This window comes from Colossoma macropomum, unplaced genomic scaffold, assembly GCF_904425465.1.
Source record: "Colossoma macropomum unplaced genomic scaffold, Colossoma_macropomum, whole genome shotgun sequence".
In the NCBI taxonomy this organism is placed as follows: domain Eukaryota; kingdom Metazoa; phylum Chordata; class Actinopteri; order Characiformes; family Serrasalmidae; genus Colossoma; species Colossoma macropomum.
In genome coordinates, this window is record NW_023495375.1 from 41,433 (window position 1) to 68,387 (window position 26,955).

General features: G+C 37.8%; 1 pseudogene; it reads right to left on the minus strand.

Moving 5' to 3' along the window:
* Positions 1 to 25,048, minus strand: part of LOC118801914 — a 62,836-nt pseudogene extending 37,788 nt beyond the window's left edge.
* Between the last annotated feature and the right edge of the window lie 1,907 nt (positions 25,049 to 26,955).

A 26,955-nucleotide genomic window follows, 5' to 3' on the forward strand; every position in this document is an offset into this window, starting at 1 on the left:
CATCATGAAGAATCAGTATTTATGAGCATAAAGTTGTGATGGTTCATCTTACTTTAGGGGCACAAACATTATGAACTCATCATGAAGAATCAGTATTTAATGAGTAATAAAGTGTGACTGGTTCATCACTTTACTTTAGGGGGCACAAACATTATGACTTCATCATGAGTTATCAGTAATCACTGCTTTCTTTATAGTGAATTGAGGATTGACACTGCATCGTTTTGTATTTTTCTCACTTTGACACACCTCAACCAGCACAACAGGAGCTTGTAAATTAGCAGTTGAGTTCAATCAGGCGTACTAGATCTGGGAAAGCACAAAAATGTGCATACAGTTAAGAATTCTTATGACCCCAGGAGAAAGACACTCCAATAATTAACTCATTTCTGAGTTCAGTGGTAACTGTAGGCTAAACTATTCCCTCATGAGGCACTGTGTATCAATACAGGAGTTAAAACATGTCATATTATTACTAGGTGTCACTAGGTGGGTAACAGTCACTAGGTGGGTAGAAACAGATGAGGTAACATAAGAAATCAAAAACAATAAACTTGAGACCTGACAGATAGAAACAGGCAAATACAAGGGCTGCTTACACAACATGATGAAGAAGGACAAGATGATGAGAGGATGGAGCTATAAAAAATACACTTGACTTTAATAGGCATAATATTCCAGAGCACTGTGTCTCAGGGGGATCTTGTGACAACATTAATTAACACATGAATTCCTAATTAATTCAGGCACTGAATAAAGCCTTTATTACCTTCATCTTCATTCATTAGTACATGTGTTAGTAATTTAGTCTTGTGGTTGTTAATATATGACTTATTCGTTTGTTCCTGATTAATGACTCATTACTTTCTGATTAGTTATTCATTAGTAAATGCCTTAATTACTGCCAGTTCATGTACCCTTATTATAAAGTGTTACCGAATGAATTAGTCACTGAAACACAAAACATCATGTTAAATGAACTGTAGAAGACAGATAAACCAAAACTAAGACTCGGAGACTGCACAGGACTGCACAAAGTACCAGCCACTTTGTACCCAGTATGCTTTGCAAATAACAGCTAATTACTGTAAAACTTTTTTAAAGAAAACTGCTGTAAAGTGTGGAATTTCCACTGTAAATTTACAGCAATTCTGTGTAACGGGTTTTTGCAATTTTTAATATTATTATTGCTAGAACCTTATGTGAGGGTGTGAGGTAACCCGGATTTATTTGAAGTCTACAGACCAGGGCAAGGGAGAGAAACGCTCGCACCAAGGATGCTTCAGAAAAGGGAATTTATTGGCTAAATATCAAACTACTTTTGGACTACATTCAATGATAAACAATAGAAAATAAAACAAGAAAACAAAACAAAACAAAGTTATAGTAATGAAAGACAAAATAGCTCGAGTAAGCTAAGAGTGATTCGCGGCTAAATGGTATGAGGCAGTGTGGTTTGGGAAGTCGCTTGGGAGAGCCTCTAGAGAATTAACCTAAGCCTGGACGGGAGTAACTATATGGCTGGATGTACCTATAAAAGTTCTCTTATTAAATAAATTGGCGTCAGGGCCCTGAATGCAAATTGATGGACCAGCTTACGTGGGAGTCGGGGGCTGATTTCAGGAGGGGTTGTCTCAGGACAGACTCGATCGAAGGCTGGAGCTCACGCGGTAGTTCCTCTCCTCGCTGGCCGTGGATGCTGCATCTCCGTGCGGGCACGCGCCTTCCCAGTCAGTGATTGGGCGGAGGTGTCTCGTGGCCGTCAGACAGTGGAGCTTGGGCGGCCTTTCGATGGTCGATCTGTTCACAGATCAGTGCGTGGCTCTGGGTGCGATGCTGGGTCTCCGTGGCGTCCGAACCGCTCCCACTCCGCTGGCGAGGTTCAGGTTGCAATCAGGGTTCTAATTTAACTAACTACCTCTCTTTAGCAGAATCGAAAGTTATGGATATATTCTCCCTGGCCAGACAAGAAATATCCACCTTCCTTCTCTGAGGGTGGTTCAAACTTAAGGTGTAGGCGAACAGGCAAGTTAGAAAACAGACAAAGGTTTCAGATCTGAAAATTTAGCGTCCTAATACTTCTGACCTGTCTTTCTGACCAAGGCCGGCACAAACTTAGAAACTTGTTGCGAACGCAGGAACTCTTGCACACTTGCGGTGCACTCTGGTTTTGTTCAGCTGGAGGCCCTTCCCTTCAGGGGTGGAACCCAGGTGTTGATAGGTTCTCTCACCTAACGGATAATTAGCTATTCCTAATTCTTGGTCCTGATTGGTGGGGGTTTCTCTGTGCGCCCTACCAGGGAACTCAAGCTGATTACTATGAAATCCAACATTTGAACTCTTTGACAAGAAATTTGACCTGTTTCTCCCAGAATTAATAATTTTACAGCACTCTGCTGTATTTAACTAATATAGAACATACATGCAGGACGTCCACTGTAACATTACATCAGTTCTTTACAGTGTAGCAACAGTAAAAGAAGGCCAGGAACACGTATTACTGGCATTACAGTTTAGACACTGAGCGTATCTTTAAAAGTTGATGAGGTCATCAGTAAATGAATAAAGGAGCAGACTTAGCACCGGTGCAGTAACACAAATGATTTTAAAGAAAATATAAGTCTGTTTATGATTCTGCATTTCTGTTTATTTCTGTATTTTGTAGGCACAGAAAGTCAACCACACATTCAAAACTAGTCTTCTCCATCTCCAGTCCTCAGAGTATACACTCTCATTCTACATTACAAGATGTCAGTGCAGAAGATAATAAGCAAACAAAATTGCAGAAAACAAATGTATATGTCTAATATTATGTAATATATCGCTGGGGTCTGAAGAAAATATCCATTTTTGTCGTTTTTCAGTTTGTGACATAATTTGAAAATGCATGTTGCCCTTTACATTGTGTGTAAATTTCATGAAGAATGGACTGACAGAAATGGCCCAAAATGACTTGGAAAAAACTCTGGTTCCATTGACTTACATTAAAAGTAAAGTAGTTTTCTTTCTTCTCCTGTAAAGTTACCATTTTGGAGATACAGGGTTTTCTTCCGACAACAGCGACATGATTTTAAAAACAGACCTTTTCCCCCCAAGGTACAATAAATTGAGAGTGAGATGGCCCACACTGGCAACCCAGTAAGAGAGCAGATACCCGTATACATCAACAGAAAAGAAAGAACATATGTATTACTATATTATTATTTAATACTAAGTATTAAAATGTATTAACACAATGCAGGCAACAGAATTACACTTCAGTTATGTTTAGCTTTTAAGCAAAAATGAGCCTATGATTGACATACAATATTTGTTACAGTACAATAATAAAATAAGAAATTTAAGAAAAAACATTTTATGAAGACAGAATGGAAAATAAACATATTAAAAGTCACAAGCAAATGTAGACATGCAGTATGTGCAAAAATATTCATAAAGAATGAAATTATTATAAACAAGTGAGAAAGGCATTTAAAGCACAAAATATAGAGGAATTATAATGTAAAAAAAACATTTTATTGGATACTCATCAACATGCTCCAGCTTCTGTCACTGCTTATGTTCTGTTCTCCTCATGAGGTTTAGCTGTGAGATACATAGTGATAAACATTACTAATGAGTTCAAGCTGAAGTTCATATGTCAATAAAGACTATTGGCTAATATAGAAAGGTCTGTCTGAGTGTGTTTGTGACAAGTGACCCACAGGAAGACTGTGAGTTCTTACCTCGAGCTCTGTAGCATTTGACCGCCAGCATGATGGTCACCAGCATATACGGACACACTGCCATTAAACTACTGAGCAGACTGGACACTGAGGATGAAGCTCCTGAATTTGGTGCACCTGATACACAACAAAATCATTGTAGTGCTGTAATTGTTGGGTGCATGACAATATAATATAAAGAAAATGTATAATTTCATGTAGATGCTTTCTGTTAAAATCAGCAAACCTCTGACTGAGATCCAGCTCTGTGGTGACTCTCCTTTCTCTGGGTATTTACAGTGGTAGAGACCTTCATCTGACTTTGAGACAGTATGGATGGTCATCTCTCCTGTAGTCTGAGTCTGGAGGAGTGATCCATTCTTATAGAACTCAGCTGTGAGGTTTGAGGACTTTGGGTCACGATATAAACAGCGCAGAGTCAGAGGATCTCCCTCAGTCACAGGATGAACAGGACTGTCCAGAATCACATCACCATCTGTAGGAAACAGTAATGTAATACTGAAAACAGAAATGTGGACAAAAAAAATGAGAACCCAGAGAGTTCTGACACTGACAGTGTGGATGGTGAATTATTTTAATGTGAATAAAAAGTTTATACGTAACTTCCATTAAAATAGTATTTCCTGATTTAATACTACATAAGTTTCTGCTTTTATTGCTACAGTTGCATTATCACCTGAATTTATGAAAGATTTCAGTTTTCAGCAATTATGCCCTTGTTAATACTGATACTAATAATCATGTAAACTCACTGGTCACTGTGATGTTGGCAGGATTGCTGCTCTCTCCAGATTCAGACTCACACCAGTACACTCCAGTGTGGGATGTGCTGAGGGAGCTGATGCTGCATGTAGATCCTGTAACTGATCCCCAGCCTGATGAACAATCTGACACCTTCTCACTGTGTGTGTATCGCCTCACTCTCCACCCAGTAGAGTCACTCTGTCCCTCACAGCTCAGTGAGAGAGAGTCAGTACTAAAGTGTTGAGTTCTGCTGGGACTGACCATCAGAGAGACTGGACAAGAAACACCTGCAAGACGCAGACAAACAAAACAGAGTTTTCTAGAATAATAATGCCGTAATCAAGAACACACAAAATATACATGATAGAACAAGTTTCTTAAATCCACAAAGTACATTTGTTATGTCTGTTGTCTGGATATTAATTTGTGCTCTTGTGCATAAACCAATGATGTAAAACCATATTTGTCAAGAACGAAATGAACCGTCCATTTATTTATAGGAACCTACAATATCTATAAATAGGATTGGTTCTCAAATTAAGCCTCACCTTCTATACCTGACAAAATACAGTGACGCACAACAGTCTTAGGCGTCAAACACATTGTTTAAAACCATGTTTAAGATGTGTTTTGCCTCTAAAACACCATTTATTCAAGTAAATGCCTAAAGTTCTAATGAATCTTGGTTCCTCTCAACATTTCTTCAACATGCTTTTAGGGAGTGTCTAGGAGCCTCTTGGCATGCTCCTTCAAGGCTTGGAACTGGATTTTCTATAAAGCTGCTTTGTGATATGTCTATTGTAAAAAGCACTATATTAATGAAATAAATAAATACATAAATGTAATTAAATGTACCAACAATTGGACTTCCGGTGACGTCATGATAGGAGTAGCAGCTTGATTTTCTGGCTGGGGGAAGAAACCCTTAAAAAACTAGCCATATCATTTTTCATGTCTAGTTAACCAATACAAATTGCTTAAAACGAAAACTGCAATGTCCACTTTAAAAAAAGATGCCAAAAAGAAAGGCAAGGGGAACAAAAAGGAGGATAAACAAGACCATGCGGACGGGTCTTCACACAAGATGGTAGATTAGATAGAATACCAGCAGAGGGAGGACCCTAAACTAAAAAAACCAAAACACTTAACATAATGATTTCAGAACTAGGACTTGTTGACCCATGGAGATCTAAAATCCTAAAGGGAAGGATTTCAGTTATTTTTAAATTGTTCATAATAGTTATTCTAGGATAGACTTCTTCTGTCTCTCCCAACAACATATGTATTAAGTAATAGATTGCCATATTGAACCGATAACACTGAGTGGTCATGCCCCTGTCGTGTTGAGTATAGATTTAGGTTGAGAAAATTAAGATTAAGAATTTTTTTCAAATACTGGAGATTAAATGTTTCATTATTGACTAATACAGAAGTAGTGCAAGAGTTAAAACAGAATTTAAAAGAATATTTCGAGACAAATGATAATGGGGAGGTAACCCCATCAATCCTACAGGGGGGGAGCTAAAGCTGTTATAAGGGGAAAATTATCCAGATTGCATCAAGACTAAAAAAATAAGACTGGAAGAGCAAATGAAACTAGAAAATAAAATAAAGCAATTAGAAATAGAACATAAAACTACAGGAGCGCACAACATCCTGTTAGAATTAAAAGAAACTAGGAAGGCCTTGGATACGCTTCTAACATATAAAGCCGAAGGAGCTTTAAGATTTTCCAAACAGAGATACTATGAGATTGGGAACAGAGCCAGCTGCTTGTTAGCTTTTCAACTTCGTAAAGCCCAGGCCAATCATGTGGTTCCTAAGATCGTACATCCTGTATCTAAAAAACAGTATCTCATCCCAAGGATATTGCGGACGCCTTTGCATCATTCTATAAAAATTTGTACGAAGAGCCTAAATCAAAAACAATTAGTGACAAATCTGAGGCCTTTCTTACTAGTTTACATCTACCTTCATTGCCAGAAGATGAAGCATTGCAAATGATATCAGACATTACAGAAACGGAAATACGTGAAGCCATAAAAAATGTAAAAAAAACAATAAATCTCCGGGCACAGATGGTCTCCCTGGGGAGTTTTATAAATGCTTCATGGATGATTTAGTACCAGTATTAACTAAAGTTTTTAATTACACTCTCTCCAAAGATGATCCACCAAATACATGGTCAGAGGCCATTATATCAGTGATCCACAAAGAAGGGAAAGACCCGACATTCTGTGAGGGATATAGACCCATTAGTTTGTTGTGTAATGATCAAAAGCTACTGACCAATATTCTGGCAAAAAGGATGCAAAAAATTATAGCAAAATTAATTAATCCTGATCAGATGGGATTTATCCCTGGGAGACAAGGAGTTAATAATATAAGGAGAACACTAAATGTTATAACGTGCCAAGAAAAATATGCAGAACTCTATGTTAATAAGTTTCGATGCTCAGAAAGCGTTCGATACCGTAAACTGGCAATTTTTGTATAACACGCTGGCTGCAATGGGATTTCATTCTGTGTTCGTGGAGTGGGTAAAGGTTATATATATACTATGGATGCTGTTCAGATTTTTTTTCTTTGGAGAGGGGGGTTCAACAGGGGGACTGTCTTAGTCCTCTGCTCTTTGGGGTAAATATTGAACCTCTAGCAGCATTAATAAGACAAAACCATAGTATAAAGGGGGTAAAAGATGAAGGTCAAACAGAACACAAGATTTCACTCTATGCAGATGACATATTGACGTATATCACTGACCCAGTTTCCTCAGTCCCTGCACTGATAAGAAACTTAAAAGAATATGGAGAGCATTCAGGTTACCAAATTAACCAATCAAAGTCTGAGGCAATGATGTTGGTAGGGCACTGGCCAGCACAACTAAGTGGAAGATTCAACTTCCGTTGGTCAAATCAAGGGTTCAGGTACCTAGGAATTGTCATAATTCCTGACACATCACAACTGTTTAAGGCCAACTATGGGAAACTGATGGACGTAATAAAAACTGATCTTAGAAGATGGGAAATTCTCCCCTTATCTTTAATAGGACGAGTGGAGACGATACGAATGAACATACTGCCAAGACTGCTTTTTCTGTTCCATTCTCTACCCATAGAAGTCCCTATTTCTACATTTAAAACAATCAATAAATGGTTATCTAAATTTATATGGCAGAATAAAAGACCTAGAATTAAATATAAAAGAATATTATGTTCAAAGGAAAACGGGGGTTTAGATTTACCCAACTTAAAAAAATATTACTGGGCGGCCCAGCTTAGATCAATGGTTGCCTGGATATCCCAAGATAAAGATGCCATATGGGTGGAGATGGAACAGAGCGATTGCCCAAATATGCGCTTAGATACAATCCCATTTATGAATCAAGATACTTGGAGAGTAAATAAAATTAGCAATCAATGGGTAAAAAATACTTTAAAGATATGGTCAAATGTGAGAAAAAAAACGTAGACTCCCCACGTCAATATCTAGAACGATGAAGATTGCACATAACAGTGATTTTCTTCCATCTCAGCTAGAAACAGGGTTTAAAAAATGGGAAGAAAAAGGTTTAATCATGTATGGTCAGTTATTTGAAGGAGGAAACCTGATGTCCTTTGAGCAGATTCAACATAAATACAACCTTCCAGCCCATGACTTATTTAGATACCTGCAGTTGAGGCATTATTTAAAGACACATAAAGAATGGGACAAATTATGTAATACTCCATCCAATATAGAACACTTTTTTATGTTAACATTTAAAGGGACTATTCAAAAGAAGATTATATCACACATATATAAGATATTACAGAGAGAATTAGTGGATAACAGTTTGGACATCAAAGAAAAATGGGAATTGGAGATGAATACCATAGTTTCTGATACAAACTGGGAATTATTATGCAGAGAGGGATTTAAAACAATTAATAGCCCAATTTGGAAGGAATTTGAATGGAAAGTTAAGATGAGATTTTTCAGGACTCCTCGTCACATCAAAATTCAGTGGCACCTCTGATCGGTGCTGGAGGGGCTGTGGCCTGGTAGGGGACAATACACACGTATTTTGGGACTGTACAAAGTTATCAGAATACTGGCAAAACATACAAAAAGAAATCAAAAAATGCCTAAATATAGAGATTGCCCTTAGAAACATCCTTTTTATTAGGAATATTACCAGAAAATGTAGGAAATAATAATCAGACATCATTACTGAGAACCCTTCTTCTAATTGCTAAGAAGATGATTACAGTTTCCTGGTTGAGGCCGCAGCACCCTACAGTAATGCAGCGGAGGGAAAGGGTTAAGGATATTTACTATGTGGAAAGTATAAATGTGAGATTACAATTGAGATCAGACGTATTCTTGACTAAATGGTCCTCAGTAATTACATATTTGTTTTCAACTGATGTCATCTAAGTGAAACAATTCTTTCTGTATGTATGTGTGTGTATGTATGTATAAATATACATACATACACACACACATATATATATATATATATATATATATATATATATATATATATATATATATATATATATATATATAAATAAATATATATATATATTTTCTTCTTTCCTTTTTCTTTTCTCCTCATGTGAGTGTGCTTTACTATAAAACATATCTATCTGCTTCTTTTATTTTCATGGAAGAGTTTGTTTATTTATCCCTGAGGAATTGTTTATGGACAATGAGAGGATGCCAAAATTCATGGACTGCCCCCAAGATATACACCTCCGAGCACTGTGTTGTGTTTTTGATGATATAGCTGTACGATTGCACTTGATAAAAAGGAAATAAAAAGAAGTTGTGTAAAATGTACCAATAATTTCTTACTTTGGAAAAAAAAAATGCTTGCAAGCTGCTTTAAAGAACAAAGTTCGGTTCCAGATTTCTCCTGGATGCTCCAGCCAACGCATAGATTACTTCCCCAGCACACTTAATTTAATGTATCAAGAGTACATTGATTAGCCAAACCAAGTTTTGGATGACAACTACAAATAGAACTGGGCAGCCACAAGGCGAGGTTTGAAAAGGGTTAAACGACATAATTGCATACATAAAATCACTACTTATTGTATGAGTGTTATTTGTAGGTATTATTATTTTTTGTTGTTTTTTTTTTTGTGTGTGTGTGTGTTTTCTAATAAAAACTCTTTGCTCTGCGCACAGAAGCTCCTGTGTGATTAAGAGTAGCAGGGCCACCAGCTCCTCTGCTGGTGTTTAAGAAGAGCTCTTTTTTATCTCTGTACCAGCTGAAGGTCCACCTCACAACTTCAGTCAGCCAGCTCTGTGGAGACACTCTCAGTACTGCCTGGAATTTTCTCATTCATTAAAAATGATTACTCACATTCATACAAATCAAATCCGTTCTGACAATCTTCAAAAACCTATATAACTGTAGGCTCTATTTAATGATCAATAACTCTGCCTTCGCTCATATATAAAAGGAGCACAAGGCCAGAAACAGTAGTGACAACTTGGCTACTTTTGAGCAGATCAGTTGTACACACATTCAAATCATAATCTTTTTCATTAAACACAAATACGTTTACTTAATTGCAAAAAAAATGTTCAGTAGTGAAGGTTCTTAATGTTACACACAGACTTTGGGACACATTTACTTCAAAACAATGGGATCTATAAGTGCTCATCATGTGGCTGTGAGAGGCAGGGATACAGACTCACCAGCAGAGGTGTGGCTAAAATAAGGCTCCACCTATGAAGTAATTTAACTATGAAGTTTTTCATTTAAAAAATAAACTCATGATACATCTAAATCTTACAACTTCACTTTAATAGAAATATTTGGAACTGTCATCTCCCACTAAAAAGTACGCTATAAATACTGATTTTTAATATATTTAGCTTATTACTATCTCAACTAATGCCTTGCCTCAGGTTTCAAACAGATCATAACATAATTCTTCTTGTAAATATCTAAGATCTGAACACTTATCTTTTTTTTTCACTGTAGAGTGGTCCATATATCAAATAATAGATATGTTTATGCACATGAACCATTTTAGTGAGATACTTGTCTAATTGCTCATCTGTAAAGTGCCCAGTCAGAATGCAGCTTGTGAACTGCATCATGACAAAGTTTAGAACACAACCTTGCGTAAAAACCACGTCTACTCAAATTGTCTTCATAGCTTCATGTTTCTGGCCTAAGGGAGATAAAAACCATACAACTTGTCTACCTTTCAAGAGCTGTGCCAAAAAATGCAAGACAGAGCTGGATAATCAGCAAGTTTTCTACTCACCAGTAACGCTTATCCAAAGGGCATCACTGTAGTGAGTGTAGTAGACTGGGTCTCCTCTCCCAGCTCTGCACCAGTACTGTCCTCCATCAGAGACACTAACTGAGCTGATGCTGTAGGAGTGTGTTTCAGTCTTGATCTCATTCTCAGGGTTCTGTGTGTGTTTGAACCAGTAAAACTTCCATCCAGCAGACTGATCCACCTTACAGTACAGAACCACTGGATTTCCTATCAGTGCAGCTCCTTCATGGCTTGATGTGAGTTCAGGTTTAGGTTTTTCTGCTGTTGGAGATGAAGCACATAATTCAGGACATGAAGACACTAAACTCCCAACCTAAACACTCAAATTATCTACTAAAATGTATGTTTTTATCTGTACTGAGAATGTTTGTCCAAGTAAATAGTCTATATCGTATTTTAATACAATTCAAACCAAAATAGCATCTAGGTAAAGACTGAAGAAGAGAAAATGTCAAAAACTCTGATAGAGACCAGACAGAAACCGATAAACCAACTTTTAAAAATAAAAATACAGATCTGTTAAAATCTCAGCACTGATATATTATGTACTAATATGTATTATACAGTTTGTTATATGTTGGTATTAGAAATAAAGCAAAAATGAAATTATATTAACCTTCTTTACTGCATATATTAAGCTTACCTTTCACTGTAAGAGTAACAGGATTGCTGAGGTGTGATGATGAGGGTCTGTTATCACTCTCTCCTCTACACCAGTACTGATCCTGATCTGCTGCTGATCTGATGGTGAAGGTGTTTGTCTGAGACTGACTGAGTGCAGTGCTACTGCTGCCTTTATACCACTGATATCTCCAGTTACTGTAAGACTCTATCTCACACTTCAGAGTGACTGACTCTCCAGTGAACACAGGACTCCATTTGGGTTCTACAGTCAGTGTAGCTCTGGGTGGATCTACAGGAAGAAGAGAAGAGCAGTACATAATTTTTATTTGTGTAATTAGATGCACAGATTATTTAAGTAAGTTCCATTAATAAACACAGAAACTAAACATCTGGTCTCATCTGTATTGCTGTGATACTGAGATTAATGAACACTGAAGAGATGATCTCACTCACCTGATACAGTCAGTGTAACAGCATCACTGGTGTGTGAGTAGCGTGATGTTCCTCTCTCTGTTCCTCTACAGGTGTAGTTTCCTCTGTGAGACTCTGTAACAGAGCTGATTGTGTACTGCTGTTCATTACTGACAGGAGTGGATGAACCATCTTTAAACCAGCTGTACTGCCAGTTAGAGACTCCTTCTTCCTCTATGTCACATCTGAGAGTGACATTCTCTCCTCTGAACAACTGTTTATCAGGCTGTATCAACACCACAGCTTTTGGTCTCTCTGTTGAGAGAAATGAAAATATACTAAGAACATTTAATTCTTCGTATTTCAACTTATTATTTGTATTTCAACTTATTATACTGTTCCTGATGGTTATGGTCTCCTAATGAAGAACACAGTAACACCTTGTTCATTAATAATGAGTCACCATGTGTTTCACTTTATAATGTTGTTTAAGATTATTTTAAACTCCTGACGAACGACAACACCTCTTTCATTATCTAACATATAGGAATGACAATCACTTGGTAATATTTAATACTTATGATATTTATACTTAATAATTTTGTTTTCTATTTAAAATGTGAAAGGTAAGCAGATTGGTCTACTGAATACTGTCGTATTTTAGCAGTTGTAGGCTGATTTGTAGGCTGATGTCCGAACTGGATCACACTGTCAAATATGAAGATGTGCATTAGTCTTTTAATATTCCTGGTCCAAACAAACAGTGTTAGCTAAGGTAGCTAGCAGGACTGGTGCTTCATCCAATTCAGTTACCCCTTGAATTTACATCTGCCATGATCAATCATGGTTGCGGGTGTGTGCATTCATGCAGCATTTAAGCAATGGAAAGCGAAGAGGATCAGAAATCTTATGCCACAAATTAATAATCCAAAAAGCATCAAAGTGCAGATTTACCTGCCTCTTGAATCTTTTCACTTTCTGTAGTTCCAGTGTTGTTTGGTGATGATTTCTGCTCAGTCAATGTTCGCTACTGAGAACTTGATTCATGAAGGGGAATGTGATTTGGAGGGGGAACCAAATCGGACGCAACACCAGAGATGGACGTGTTTTCAGACCGGGAGTCACATGACGCAGACCATCCCATTCCAAATTATATACACACAAAGTGGGTAGACCAACTTTGTAGATACAATTTCAAAAAACCCTGGTGTCCCGCAATGTCATTCCATCGGTCTGTAGTCCCCTATTTCTAACAGCGATGCAGTCATCACCCTACATATTCCAACATTTCCACCCTGATACAAAATTACAGTAACCAACACAATCAACACCACAGCACCCCCACTATAAATCATGTACCTGCTCATCATAGACACAACTTCGGCTGCTTTGTACAGCAGCTGAGACGTACAAAGATGAGGACAAAAAAACAGAACAAACTTAAAAACGTAAAACAAATCACCACAGGCAAAAGCATAAAGCCACGGTGGCATGAAACATATGTATAGTCCATGTCTTGCCTGTAATGACTCGAAAAAGAATGTTGTTACTGAAGTAATGGTAGCCATTTGTTTTATTTTCCCAAAGCCCGTTTCAGCCTTTGTGGTAAAATAGCACTATGAGTACCGATTTTGTAGAAATCAGACGACAGCAAAGTTTTTCACATGTGGAGACACTCTCAGTAGGAGACACTCTCAACTTCACTTTAATAGAAATATTTGAGTAGAGTGGCCCATATATCAAATAATAGATATGTTTATGCACATGAACCATTTTAGTGAGATACTTGTCTAATTGCTCATCTGTAAAGCGCCCAGTCAGAATGCAGCTTGTGAACTGCATCATGACAAAGTTTAGAACACAACCTTGCGTAAAAACCATGTCTACTCAAAGTGTCTTCATAGCTTCATGTTTCTGGCCTAAGGGAGATAAAAACCATACAACTTGTCTACCTTTCAAGAGCTGTGCCAAAAAATGCAAGACAGAGCTGGATAATCACAAAGTCTTCTACTCACCAGTAATGCTTATCCAGAGAGCATCACTGTAGTGAGTGTGGTAGACTGGGTTTCCTCTCCCAGCTCTGCACCAGTACTGTCCTCCATCAGAGACACTAACTGAGCTGATGGTGTATGAGTGTGTTTCAGTCTTGGTCTCATTCTCAGGGTTCTGTGTGTGTTTGAATCAGTAAAACTTCCATCCAGCAGACTGATCCAGCCTACAGTACAGAACCACTGGATTTCCTATCAGTGCAGCTCCTTCATGGCTTGACATGAGTTCAGGTTTAGGTTTTTCTGCTGTTGGAGATGAAGCACATAATTCAGGACATGAAGACACTAAACTCCCAACCTAAACACTCAAATTATCTACTAAAATGTATTGTTATTTATCTGTACTGAGAATGTTTGTCCAAGAAAAGTTATATTTTTAAACAATACAATAAAATAAAATACAAGTAAAGACTGAAGAAGAGAAAATGTCAAAAACTCTGATAGAAACCAGACAGAAACCGATAAACCAACCTTTAAAATAAAAATACAGATCTGTTAAAATCTCAGCACTGATTTATTATGTACTAATATGTATTATACAGTTTGTTATATGTTGGTATTAGAAATAAAGCAAAAATGAAATTATATTAGCCTTCTTTACTGCATATATTAAGCTTACCTTTCACTGTGAGAGTAACAGGATTGCTGAGTTGTGATGATGAGGGTCTGTTATCACTCTCTCCTCTACACCAGTACTGATCCTGATCTGCTGCTAATCTGATGGTGAAGGTGTTTGTCTGAGACTGACTGACTGCAGTTCTACTGCTGCCTTTATACCACTGATATTTCCAGTTACTGTAAGACTCTATCTCACACTTCAGAGTGACTGACTCTCCAGTGAAAACAGGACTCCATTTGGTCAGTGTAGTCAGTGTAGCTCTGGGTAAAGCTGTGAGAACAGATGAAAAGAGACAGAATAACTCATACAGTGTATAGTGGTCTATCAGAGGTTTAACAATTCATCTTAGAGGTCACTTTTTGAAGATGTTTTTTTTAAATACATGTTGAATATAATTCAGTGTCTGGCATGTCAGACACCATCTAAATGCAGGTTCAGACTGTATGATTTTCATCACAATAAAGGTGTCACAGACAAAAATTGCAAAATGTGAAAGAATTCTTTGATTGTGAGTTACAATCTGTGGTCTTTGAATGTTTAATCCAGACTCACAGTCTGACTGCAGCTGTAATACATGTCTAAAAACAACCAATAAAACCAACAACGAACTATCATCAACACATAAATAGCAGCATGGAATAACGTGTGTGTGTGTGTGTGTGTGTGTGACAGAAAGGAAGTGTGAGTGTGAAGATTCTAAATGAAGGTAAAACCTTGATTATTCACAAGTTACATGTTAGTTCACATGTGTTAGCCTAGAGTGACCTGCCTTGAAATGGCAAAGCTAACTATCACACAACTGAAAAAAAAACAAGCCTATTTCCCTTAAGCTCACTTTGGAGAATGGACATTCTGTGTAGGACCGCTGTTATCACACATTACTAATTACTTGATTGTTTATTAATCACTATGCAGAAATTAGGTGATATAAATTCAAAGGGAGGATATGAAAGCAGTGATCTTACCTTTTACAGTTTTAATACACTGTGGTATGTATTTGCTATGTGTTAGTACCAGTAATCTAGTTTTACACAAATTGAGTGATTTTAATAAACTGTTATTTACAGTGATGATTACTTGATTACTTAAGTGATTGATTACTATAAATCTTACCTTTCACTGTGAGAGTAACAGGATTGCTGAGGTGTGATGATGAGGGTCCATAATAACTCTCTCCTCTACACCAGTACTGATCCTGATCCTGATCTGCTACTGATCTGATGGTGAAGGTGTTTGTCTGAGACCTATTGACTGCAGTGCTGCTGCTGCCTTTATACCACTGATATTTCCAGTTACTGTAAGACTCTATCTCACACTTCAGAGTGACTGACTCTCCAGTGAACACAGGACTCCATTTGGGTTCTACAGTCAGTGTAGCTCTGGGTGGATCTACAGGAAGAAGAGAAGAGCAGTACATAATTTTTATTTGTGTAATTAGATGCACAGATTATTTAAGTAAGTTCCATTAATAAACACAGAAACTAAACATCTGGTCTCATCTGTATTGCTGTGATACTGAGATTAATGAACACTGAAGAGATGATCACACTCACCTGATACAGTCAGTATAACAGCATCACTGGTGTGTGAGTAGCGTGATGTTCCTCTCTCTATTCCTCTACAGGTGTAGTTTCCTCTGTGAGACTCTGTAACAGAGCTGATTGTGTACTGCTGTTCATTACTGACAGGAGTGGATGAACCATCTTTAAACCAGCTGTACTGCCAGTTAGAGACTCCTTCTTCCTCTATGTCACATCTGAGAGTGACATTCTCTCCTCTGAACAACTGTTTATCAGGCTGTATCAACACCACAGCTTTTGGTCTCTCTGTTGAGAGAAATGAAAATATACTAAGAACATTTAATTCTTCGTATTTCAACTTATTATTTGTATTTCAACTTATTATACTGTTCCTGATGGTTATGGTCTCCTAATGAAGAACACAGTAACACCTTGTTCATTAATAATGAGTCACCATGTGTTTCACTTTATAATGTTGTTTAAGATTATTTTAAACTCCTGACGAACGACAACACCTCTTTCATTATCTAACATATAGGAATGACAATCACTTGGTAATATTTAATACTTATGATATTTATACTTAATAATTTTGTTTTCTATTTAAAATGTGAAAGGTAAGCAGATTGGTCTGCTGAATACTGTCGTATTTTAGCAGTTGTAGGCTGATTTGTAGGCTGATGTCCGAACTGGATCACACTGTCAAATATGAAGATGTGCATTAGTCTTTTAATATTCCTGGTCCAAACAAACAGTGTTAGCTAAGGTAGCTAGCAGGACTGGTGCTTCATCCAATTCAGTTCCCCCTTGAATTTACATCTGCCATGATCAATCATGGTTGCGGGTGTGTGCATTCATGCAGCATTTAAGCAATGGAAAGCGAAGAGGATCAGAAATCTTATGCCACAAATTAATAATCCAAAAAGCATCAAAGTGCAGATTTACCTGCCTCTTGAATCTTTTCACTTTCTGTAGTTCCAGTGTTGTTTGGTGATGATTTCTGCTCAGTCAATGTTCGCTACTGAGAACTTGATTCATGAAGGGGAATGTGATTTGGAGGGGGAACCAAATCGGACGCAACACCAGAGATGGACGTGTTTTCAGACCGGGAGTCACATGACGCAGACCATCCCATTCCAAATTATATACACACAAAGTGGGTAGACCAACTTTGTAGATACAATTTCAAAAAACCCTGGTGTCCCGCAATGTCATTCCATCGGTCTGTAGTCCCCTATTTCTAACAGCGATGCAGTCATCACCCTACATATTCCAACATTTCCACCCTGATACAAAATTACAGTAACCAACACAATCAACACCACAGCATCCCCACTATAAATCATGTACCTGCTCATCATAGACACAACTTCGGCTGCTTTGTACAGCAGCTGAGATGTACAAAGATGAGGACAAAAAAACAGAACAAACTTAAAAACGTAAAACAAATCACCACAGGCAAAAGCATAAAGCCACGGTGGCATGAAACGTATGTATAGTCCATGTCTTGCCTGTAATGACTCGAAAAAGAATGTTGTTACTGAAGTAATGGTAGCCATTTGTTTTATTTTCCCAAAGCCCGTTTCAGCCTTTGTGGTAAAATAGCACTATGAGTACCGATTTTGTAGAAATCAGACAACAACAATTTTTTCACTTTTTTTTTCGGCTTTGAACGGGTAGAAAATGACTTACTTTAGGGACAGATGTACTTTTAAAAGTGCTTTAAATTCAAAACCTGGCACACTGATAATTAGCTGAAGGCTTGAAGCAGATATGCTAAACTCTGTAGAGCTGCCTGTTGTGTCACACAGCACCAGATTGGCTAATATTGTGGCCAAATTCACTTGATAGACTAATCTCTTAAGGCTGAAACCATCTTCTTATTTGAATATCAGTTCCACCTTAAATAGTGCAGTAGTTATATGCGCTAGTCTAGGCATCTAAATACTGCTACATCATTAAGGTAGAACAGGAAATGAAAATAAGAAGCTTACTTCAGCTTCATCAAATCTCTGCCCACTGAATGTGTGAGACCTGGTCCACAAAGGATATTTCAAAAACCGTATAAGCTACAGTGCTGAAACCTGATGTAAATATGCATTTATGATGTTTCTAAAGCCTATAATTGTTATGTTTCATATAAAAAAGTTTTTTTCTAATTTTCAGAACAATTTTTTATCGACATGCATAAAAGTTTCTAACAGTATCCTTTTTTTGATGTCCTCTGTGATGGACACTGGACCGAACTTAATCTGTTTTTAGATAAAATTCATGGTATCAAAGGTGACAGGAAATTGACTGAGGCAAAGAAAATTAAAGGATGATCACATCCCAGTTTGGGTTAGAAGCAACAACATGTAAGCTTCGCAGTTAAATTCATTACTGTGATATTATTATCTTTTTGGTCTTCATTTTTTGTATCGTCAGTATTTTAAATTTTATTCTTATTGCTCAATGGACAACTGGAAAAAGTGTATACAGGCATTTAAGCTCAGGATCTGAGATGTATTTAATTTCCTAATTTATTAGAAAATTAAATGTCAGGGCTCCAGGGTTGCGGTGCTCCGGCCACCTGAGGGAGACGATGCACTCCTCCCAGGTCTAATCAAGCCCAATGTGCTACACCTGGGCAGAGGGCTTCATAAGCGCAGAGCATGAGACACACATTGCTGTGTCTTTGTCTCGTCTTGAGTCAGTAGAAACAGCTGGTAATCTGGGTAAAAGGGCTGAGAGTTTTGTACTCCCCCTCACTTTTTGAGTTTCTCCTTTCTTTTGTTCAGTTTTGGTTCTGTTTTTGTTGGGAAAGACTTTTTTTTGTCTCTTCTAGTTAATTCCTCTCTCGACTTCTGAGAAAGACAGTTTTCTTCTGGCGTCCTTTGTTCTCTTTTCCCGCCTGACAGAAACGGGTGGGTTTATAATTGGGATTGCTTTTTCCACCTGAAATAGCTTTTTGGGCATTTCCATATAAGGGCATTCCTATGGCGGTCTTCTGCTCAGCATCAATAGGCGCCTTGATCAGTCCCCTGGCTTATCACGTGTTCAAGTTCCTTAGTTTAGCTCATTCTGCTGTCGTACGTAAGCTTGGCACTTGGGTCCTGTGTCCCTAAAACCTGTGGTGGCTGCCTGGTAGGCCCTGGGATATAACTCAGACAGCCTGGGTTCACATCCTCTGTCTGGTAAGCCGTCCCACATTACGAAAAATTAAAATTAAAACATAAATTAATTCTCATCCCTCTCAATTTATACCCAAGATTCCTCCCTACCATGGAACAATTTTCTGCTAAATAATACCACCCAGAGCCGTACTGATTGGATGCCCTGGAATTACTTTGAGCAGTACATTGATAAAAAAAGGACTTTTAAGGTTGATGACAAAGTTTTTGAAGTTGTTGTTGTTGCTGATGTTGTAGCAGGGTTTTGGTCTGACGCAGTATAGGTAACAAGAAAAATGACCAACATAATTACTATCCAACGTCCTGTTGTCCACTATAAAGGACATTTTATAAAAAAATAAAGAGGTTTTGGAAAAAAAACTTCATGACAATTTTATTTCTGCCAATAGACTTATTTTCACAAACTTTATTTTTTCTGCATCTCAGGATGATATGCATCTGTTTTTCCACTTATGGTTAAATTCATGTTATTTTAATCTTATTATTTATTTCTGCTACATATGACACTAAATCCAGAGAATTATCAAATGAAGACTTGATAGTCACAGACTTGCTAACTTCTTAGCTAACAGACTAACAGCCACAAACCGTGTTCCTTTTTTTTCAGATTTAATTAATAATGCTGTGCTCCACACTATTTTATCTACATCCTACGCTTTTTCTCTGTCTTTGGAAATTAGTAAAATTTCACTCCTTTCTCCAAATTTTTGAGATGAATCAAATACCCAACATAAGTTCCCCCCCAAACGCAAAGATTTAGCATAGCTGTGAGCAATTTAGTGCAGTAGCCTAGTTCCATTTGCTAAGTCACAACTGGTCAATTGGTGTTTAGGGCAGCTTTTGGTGGAGGGTGGAGTAAGAGGCAGTCTGAACAATGACTGATGGGTTTCTTAGCCACTCACAGAAAGTTTAGCAAATGCTGTACTATGTGAACAAGTTCCTTGTAGGTGACAGAATAATTTAGTACATTTTGCCCCTATGCTCAAGTGCCACACAAGGTAACTGCCTAGTTCACCTATATGGATGCGCCAGCCCTGTGTAGGCCCTGTTGTATACCAAAAGTTTCCTGTATGCATCTGTAGTTGTCTTAGAGATGAGAGTTTGACTGTTTGGTAACTCATGGGGATTCTGTGCATTGCATTTCATCTGTATGTTACATTCATATTATTAATCTAATTAAGCAGAAGTTATTTATGAACTCACTGTACATGTTGAGTGTAACATAGTTACTGTACTGTGATGATGTTGGTCTGTCACGTCTCTCTCCTCTACACCCATACTGGTCTCCATTAAACACAGCATCTTCTCTGATGGTGAGAGTGTCTCTGTTTACAGTGTGATACACAGACTGAGACACTGTAGTCCATCTACTCTGTTTATCTAGTTTATACCACTGATATGTCCATCCATCATGAGTGTTAATCTCACACTTCAGAATGACTGACTCTCCACTGAACACAGGACCCTCTGGTTCTACAGTCAGTGTAGCTCTGGGTAGATCTACAAAAAGAAAAGAACAGCAGTGCATATTCAGTGTATTTAGAGTCAGTTTTATTAATGAAAACAAACTAAACATCTGGTCTCATCTGTACTGCTGTGATACTGAGATTTAATGAACACTGAAGAGTGAACCAGAAATGCACTTCTGCCTAATTTCTAAGATAAAACAAGCATATGTTAGCCTAATCTGTAATTTACATTCAATGAGTCACATCACATACTGTAGGGGCAGGCATCCGTACATGACATTGAAATTTTCCACAGTTATAGGGGCCATATCACGGAAAATTTAATGTTTCTCGCTTTTTGGAAATAGAAGACTTTGATGTGGTATGTAAACACAGTTAAGTTGCTGCCAGTTTTGATAACACAGTTTGGAGTGGTGCTCTGTAGATGATTAATAAACTCTTAACAGATTATCAGTAACACATCAACAACATATCAGTGAAGTAGCAGTAGTGTAGCATCTGAATACACTGAAGTAAATATCTTGTAGATGTTCTGTTGATATATAACGTACATTAAGTAGATGTACTCTTTATGTTACTTCCATTACACAAAACGTAATCTTACCCAACCTTCCCCAAAACCTAACCCTCACCCTGGCCTTAATCCTAACCCAAAACCTAACCCTAACTTTCTAATGTTTTTGACATGATACTGAGAGTCCATTGAGTGTTTGTTTCATTTAAAAAGGACCACTCAAAAGAAAGTGTCACCAAAGTTTCAAAGTGTATCATTCATTTGCCAGTCCACACAGTGTATATACAGAAATTATGCTGCAAAAAAGACAGTTTTGAATTTATTGATTTTATGATGAACATTTATGTATGCCTATAGCAGTTTGGCCCTGCCCATGAACTCTGAGATACTCTGTGATAGGGGGGTGCTTTAACCAACACAAGAAAGACAGGGCAGCCAAACAGAACAGAACTCATATGATCTAATATATATATATATATATATATATATATATATATATATATATATATATATATATATATTTGATTTATGTTCCAAAATAATAATTTATTATTAATTGTAATTTAACAATTTCTTTTTGCAATTTAATCTAGCCTTATATACAACCCCATTTGAGATGCTGTGCAGAATGCAATGCAATGATATGCAAATCATGTAAACCATATTTTTAAAGGAAAATACTACAAAGGCAACATATCAAATGTTAAAACTGAGAAATTTTATTGTTTTTTGAAAAATATATGCCCATTTTGAATTTGATGCCAACAACACATTCCAAAAAAGTTGGGATGGGGGCCTGTTTAGCAATGTTTCATTACCTCTTCTTTTAACAACACTTTGCGTTTAGGAACTGAGGAGACCAGTTGCTGTAGTTTTGAAAGTGATGTTTTCCTGTTTTTGTTTGATACAGGATTTCAGTTTCTCAACAGTTCTGGATCTCCTTTGTCATACTTTTAATTTCATAATGCAGCAAATGTTATCAGTGGTGACAGGTCAGGACTGCAGGCAGGCCAGTTTAGTGCCCTGACTCTTTTAATATGGAGCATTGCTGTTGTAATACATGCAGAATGTGGTTTGGCATTGTCTTGCTGAAATAAATCAAGGCCTTCCCTGAAAAAGACGTCATCTGGATGGCAGCATATGTTGCCAAAACATGTGTATATTGTTCAGCATTAATGGTGCCTTCACAGATGTGAACATCACCCATGCCATGTGCACTAATGCTCCCCTATACCATCATGAATACTGGCCTTTTGAACTGTACACTGATAACAAGCTGAGTGGTCTTTAGCCTGGAGGATCCAGTGTCCATGGATCCTCATTTGATGAATTTCAAATGTTGATTTGTTGGACCACAGGACACTTTTCCACTTCCCCTCAGTCCATTTTAAATGAGCTTGGGCCCAGAGAAGGTGGTAGCATTTGTTAATCCTATTTATATATGATGTTCTTTTTTGCATTTTAGAGTTTTAACTTGCATTTGTGGATGCAGTGATGAACTGTTTTCACAGACAGTGGTTTTCAGAAATGTTTCTGAGCCCATGCAGTGATTTCTACTACAGAATCAGATCTGTTTTTAATGTACTGCCACCTGAGGACCCCAAGACCCTGGTCAGCAAATAATGGTTTTTGGTCTTGTCCCTTACATACAGAGATTTCTCCAGATTCTCTGAATCTTTTAATGTTATTATGTACTGTAGGTGATGAAAAGCAAAACTTCTTTGTTGTACGTTGAGAAATGTTATTCTTGAATTGTTACACTATTTGTTCGTACAGTCTTTCACAGAGTGGTGAACCCCTCCTCATCTTTACTTCTGAAAGACTCAGCCTCTCTAGGATGCTCTTTGTATACCCAATCATGTTGGTGACCTATTGTCAATCGAGTGTGTGTGTTGTGTGTTTGTGTTTTGTTTAGTATTTCACAACTTTTCTAGCCTTTTGTTGCCCCCATCCCGATTGTTTTGGAATGTGTTGTTGGCATCAAATTCAAAATGGTTTCAACATGTCTTTGTTCTATTTTTAATTAAGTATAAGATTTATTTTTTTTGCACATCATTGCATTTTATTTTCATCTACATCTTGCACAGCATCCCAACCTTTTGGAAATGAGGTTGTATGTTAGACAAGGTACAGTTTACAGTGACTGTACATATAAAGTGAGTAAGGTTAAAGTTTCACAGTAAAGTGGCTGAGTGCAGAAGGTAAAGTGCAACAAATGAGAGTGAGTAGTAAGGCTGAGTTAGCAGTACAGTGAGAATGTTTTTAAAAGTCCATCAGTTAGATCCATTCAGCAGTCTGACTGCCTGCTTGCTGAAACTGTGCATTAGTCTGGAGGACTTGACCTGGATGCTCTGAAGTTTTCCTCCAGATGGGAGTGATCTAAACCAGTGGGATCCTTCCTGACGATGCGCACTTTCCTTTTACACCATTTGGTGTAGAACCTTAATGGCAGGGAACCTTCATCCAGTGATGGATTGGGCAACCTTCATTACCCCCTGCAGTGCTTTCCTGTCTGTCACAGAGCAATTTTCATACCAGACAGTGAGGCTGCTGGTCAGGATGCTCTCTATGATGCTTTTGTAGAAGCAGTTGAGGATGGATGTGTGCAGACCAGCTGTCTTCAGTCTCTTTAGGACGGAGAGGTGCTGTTGTGCAAGAGGAGGTGTTCGAGGACCAAGGGAGGTTGTCAGTGATGTACACTCCCACGAATTTGAAGCTATGCACTTTCTCCACCACTCTATCAATGACGTGCAGAGGGGTGTAAGGCGTCTGTGTCCTTCTGAAGTCTACAGTAATCTCTTTAGTGACGTTCAGAGAGAGATTGCTGTCTTCGCATCAGAACTCCAGCTGCTTTGCTTACTCTCTGATGACTGGCGACGCAGCGATGGGGTTCCAGTGTTGATGGAATGGATTCCTTAATGTGTGCTAAGACCATGTGCTCAAAGCACTTTGACACTTGTGGTTATATCTATCAAATATCCAATATAAAAACCAACTTCACCATGCTGTCAGTAACACCAAAGGATGCTACTTCTTACAGTACATTTTATGCAATATTAGTGGCTTCTTTGCTTTACTTTTAGTTTATTTTGCTGAAAGAGTGGTGTAAAGTGTGCTGCCACTGGACTCTGTGCAAACATATTCTTTGGAGTGACTAACCCCACTTCTCTATCTGGCAGTCTGATGGATGAGTCTGGGTTTGGCAATTGCCAGGAGATCGTTACCTGCCTGACTGCATTGTGCCAGCTGTAAAGTCTGGTGTAGGAGGGATGATGCTATGGGGTCGTTTTTCAGGAGTTGGCATAGGCCCCTTAGTTCCAGTGAAGGGAAATCTTAATGCTTCAGCAGACCAAGACACTATGGACAATTGTATGCTTCCAAATATGTGGGAACAGTTTAGGGAAGAACATTTTCTGTTCCAGCATGACTGAGACCCAGTGCACAAAGCAAGGTCCATAAAAGCATGGTTGGGTGAGTTTGGTGTGGAGGAACCTGACGTCCAAGAAGCTCATAGGTTTGATGTTGAGGTGTCTACATACTTTTCATACTCTGTGTATGCATTTTTGCACTTCCAAATGGTTCTTTGTGGCCTTTTTATACCACCAACATAGCAGGCTTAGTCACCTAGTGCAAAATGTAGTTATCATGTATCACACAATATTTTATACTATAAATGATCTTTTCAGATATAAATATTGAAGCTGATAAGCACCGGTCCCTCCCTGGTATTAATTTACACATGCAATTGAAACGTCCCAAACTGCATATTAATTAAAAGCAGATATTCATTATAAATATGATGACGACAAACAAAATCACCTGACAAAGACAGTTTAAGAGGATCACTGGATCTCGTGGTTCCCTTGCAGGTAAATTCAGCGTTGTCATTTGCTGTCGCTGTAAACCTGTATTCACTTTGTTCTTCATAGCGTTGAACTTCTTGTCCATTCTTATACCAGCTGTAAGTCCACACACGGCCTTCTCCCCTGGGTATTTCACATTTTAGAGTGACTGTCTCTCCTAAGAATATTTCTTTCCAATCTGGTGGATCTTTAATTTTAACCATTGGCTGATCTGTTAAAATAAAACAATAAACATTTATTCTTAAAGAGCGAGATCTTTGATAAACACTGATTTACTATACATCAACAAGACCAGCTTAATTTACATTTCTGCATTGATCTCAAACATGCAATAAATATGTTAACACTTATGATTTTACTGATTTGAGCCATGTTTATAGTCATCTATTAGAAGATGCTTAAATTTTACATGCAGTACATGTGAGTGATTCACCTTGAGTTTGTCCACTGTGGATGAAGACCGACAGCACTAAGAAGGGAAACAGGATATGTTGCATTAATATGAAATATTAACAGGTAGAGTTAATGAGTCTACTCAGAGTCAGTCCTACACACCTGGTCCTGACAATGGAAGCCCCGAAGGCTAAGATGAAAAAAAAAATGCATTCTTGTGTCTATAGTTCCACTTATTTTTCTTCCTGTATACATGAACTAACAAACACAGGTGGAAAATACATTTCTTGCATCACTTGTACAATTTTCTGCCCTATGTCTTCTACACAATTTCTTTCAACTATTGTATGGAATCTGGCTAACACTTAGCCTGTTATACCAGTGTTGACCAGCAGATGGCGATTTCTTCCCCATTTACCCTTCATGAAAAAAAACACTTAAAGTACCCCTAAAATCTAAAGTCATAGATAATAAAAAAAGACGTATGTTGAATAATAAATTGTTTTATTTTTGTATGTTATGCAAAAGAATCTATAAAAATATGCATAGGAATGCCACCAAACCCCAACACTCATTAAGAATGTGAAGATCTACAAATATGCATAATTTATGCAAATTGTAAATGCACCTTTTGCTGCCCCATTTCTAAATCTCACCACTTCCCCTGTGAACCACGCAAGCTGTCTCTAGATGGGTATGGCAGAGCAGAAACATAAAGAAGATCCCACCTTAACTACAACCCCAATTCCAATAAAATTGAGGCACTGTGTAAAATGTAAGTACATGTAAATAAAAACCGAATGCAATGATTTACAAATTTCAATCTCATAGACCCAAATTTTATGCACAATAGAACACAGAATGTTCAGATTTTGAAAATGAGACATTTTACTATTTCATTAAAAATAACTCATTTAGAACTTGATGGCAGCAACGCATCTCAAAAAAGTTGGGACAGGGCCATGTCTACCCTTGTGTAGCATCCCCTCTTCTTTTAACAACACTCTGTATACATCTGGGAAGCAAGGAGACCAATTGCTGGAGTTTTGAGAGAGGAATTTTGTCCAATTCTTGTCTGATGTAGGATTCTAGCTACTCAACAGTCCTGGGTCTTATTTGCTGGATTTTTTGTTTCATGAGGCATCATATGTTTTCTACTGTTGAAAGGTCTGGACTGCAGGCAGGCTGGACTCTTCTACTGTGAAGCCATGCTGTTGTGATGGATGCAGCATGTGGTTTAGCATCGTCTTGCTAAAATATGTATGGCCTTCCCAGAAAGAAACTTTGTCTGGATGGGAGCATATGTGTAAGCTGCCCATGCCGTAGGCACTAAAGCAACCCCATACCATTAGAGATTCAGGTTTTTGAACTGTGCGCTGATAACAAGCTGGATGGTCCCTCTCTTCTTGAGTCTGCAATGACATGGTGTCCGTTTCCAAATTTTGATTCATCTGACCACAGAACAGTTTTCCATTTTGCTTCAGTCCGTTTTAAATGAGCTTTGGCCCAGAGAAGATGGCTCCGTTCTTTGCAAGATACAGCTTTAACTTGTATTTGTGGACTGC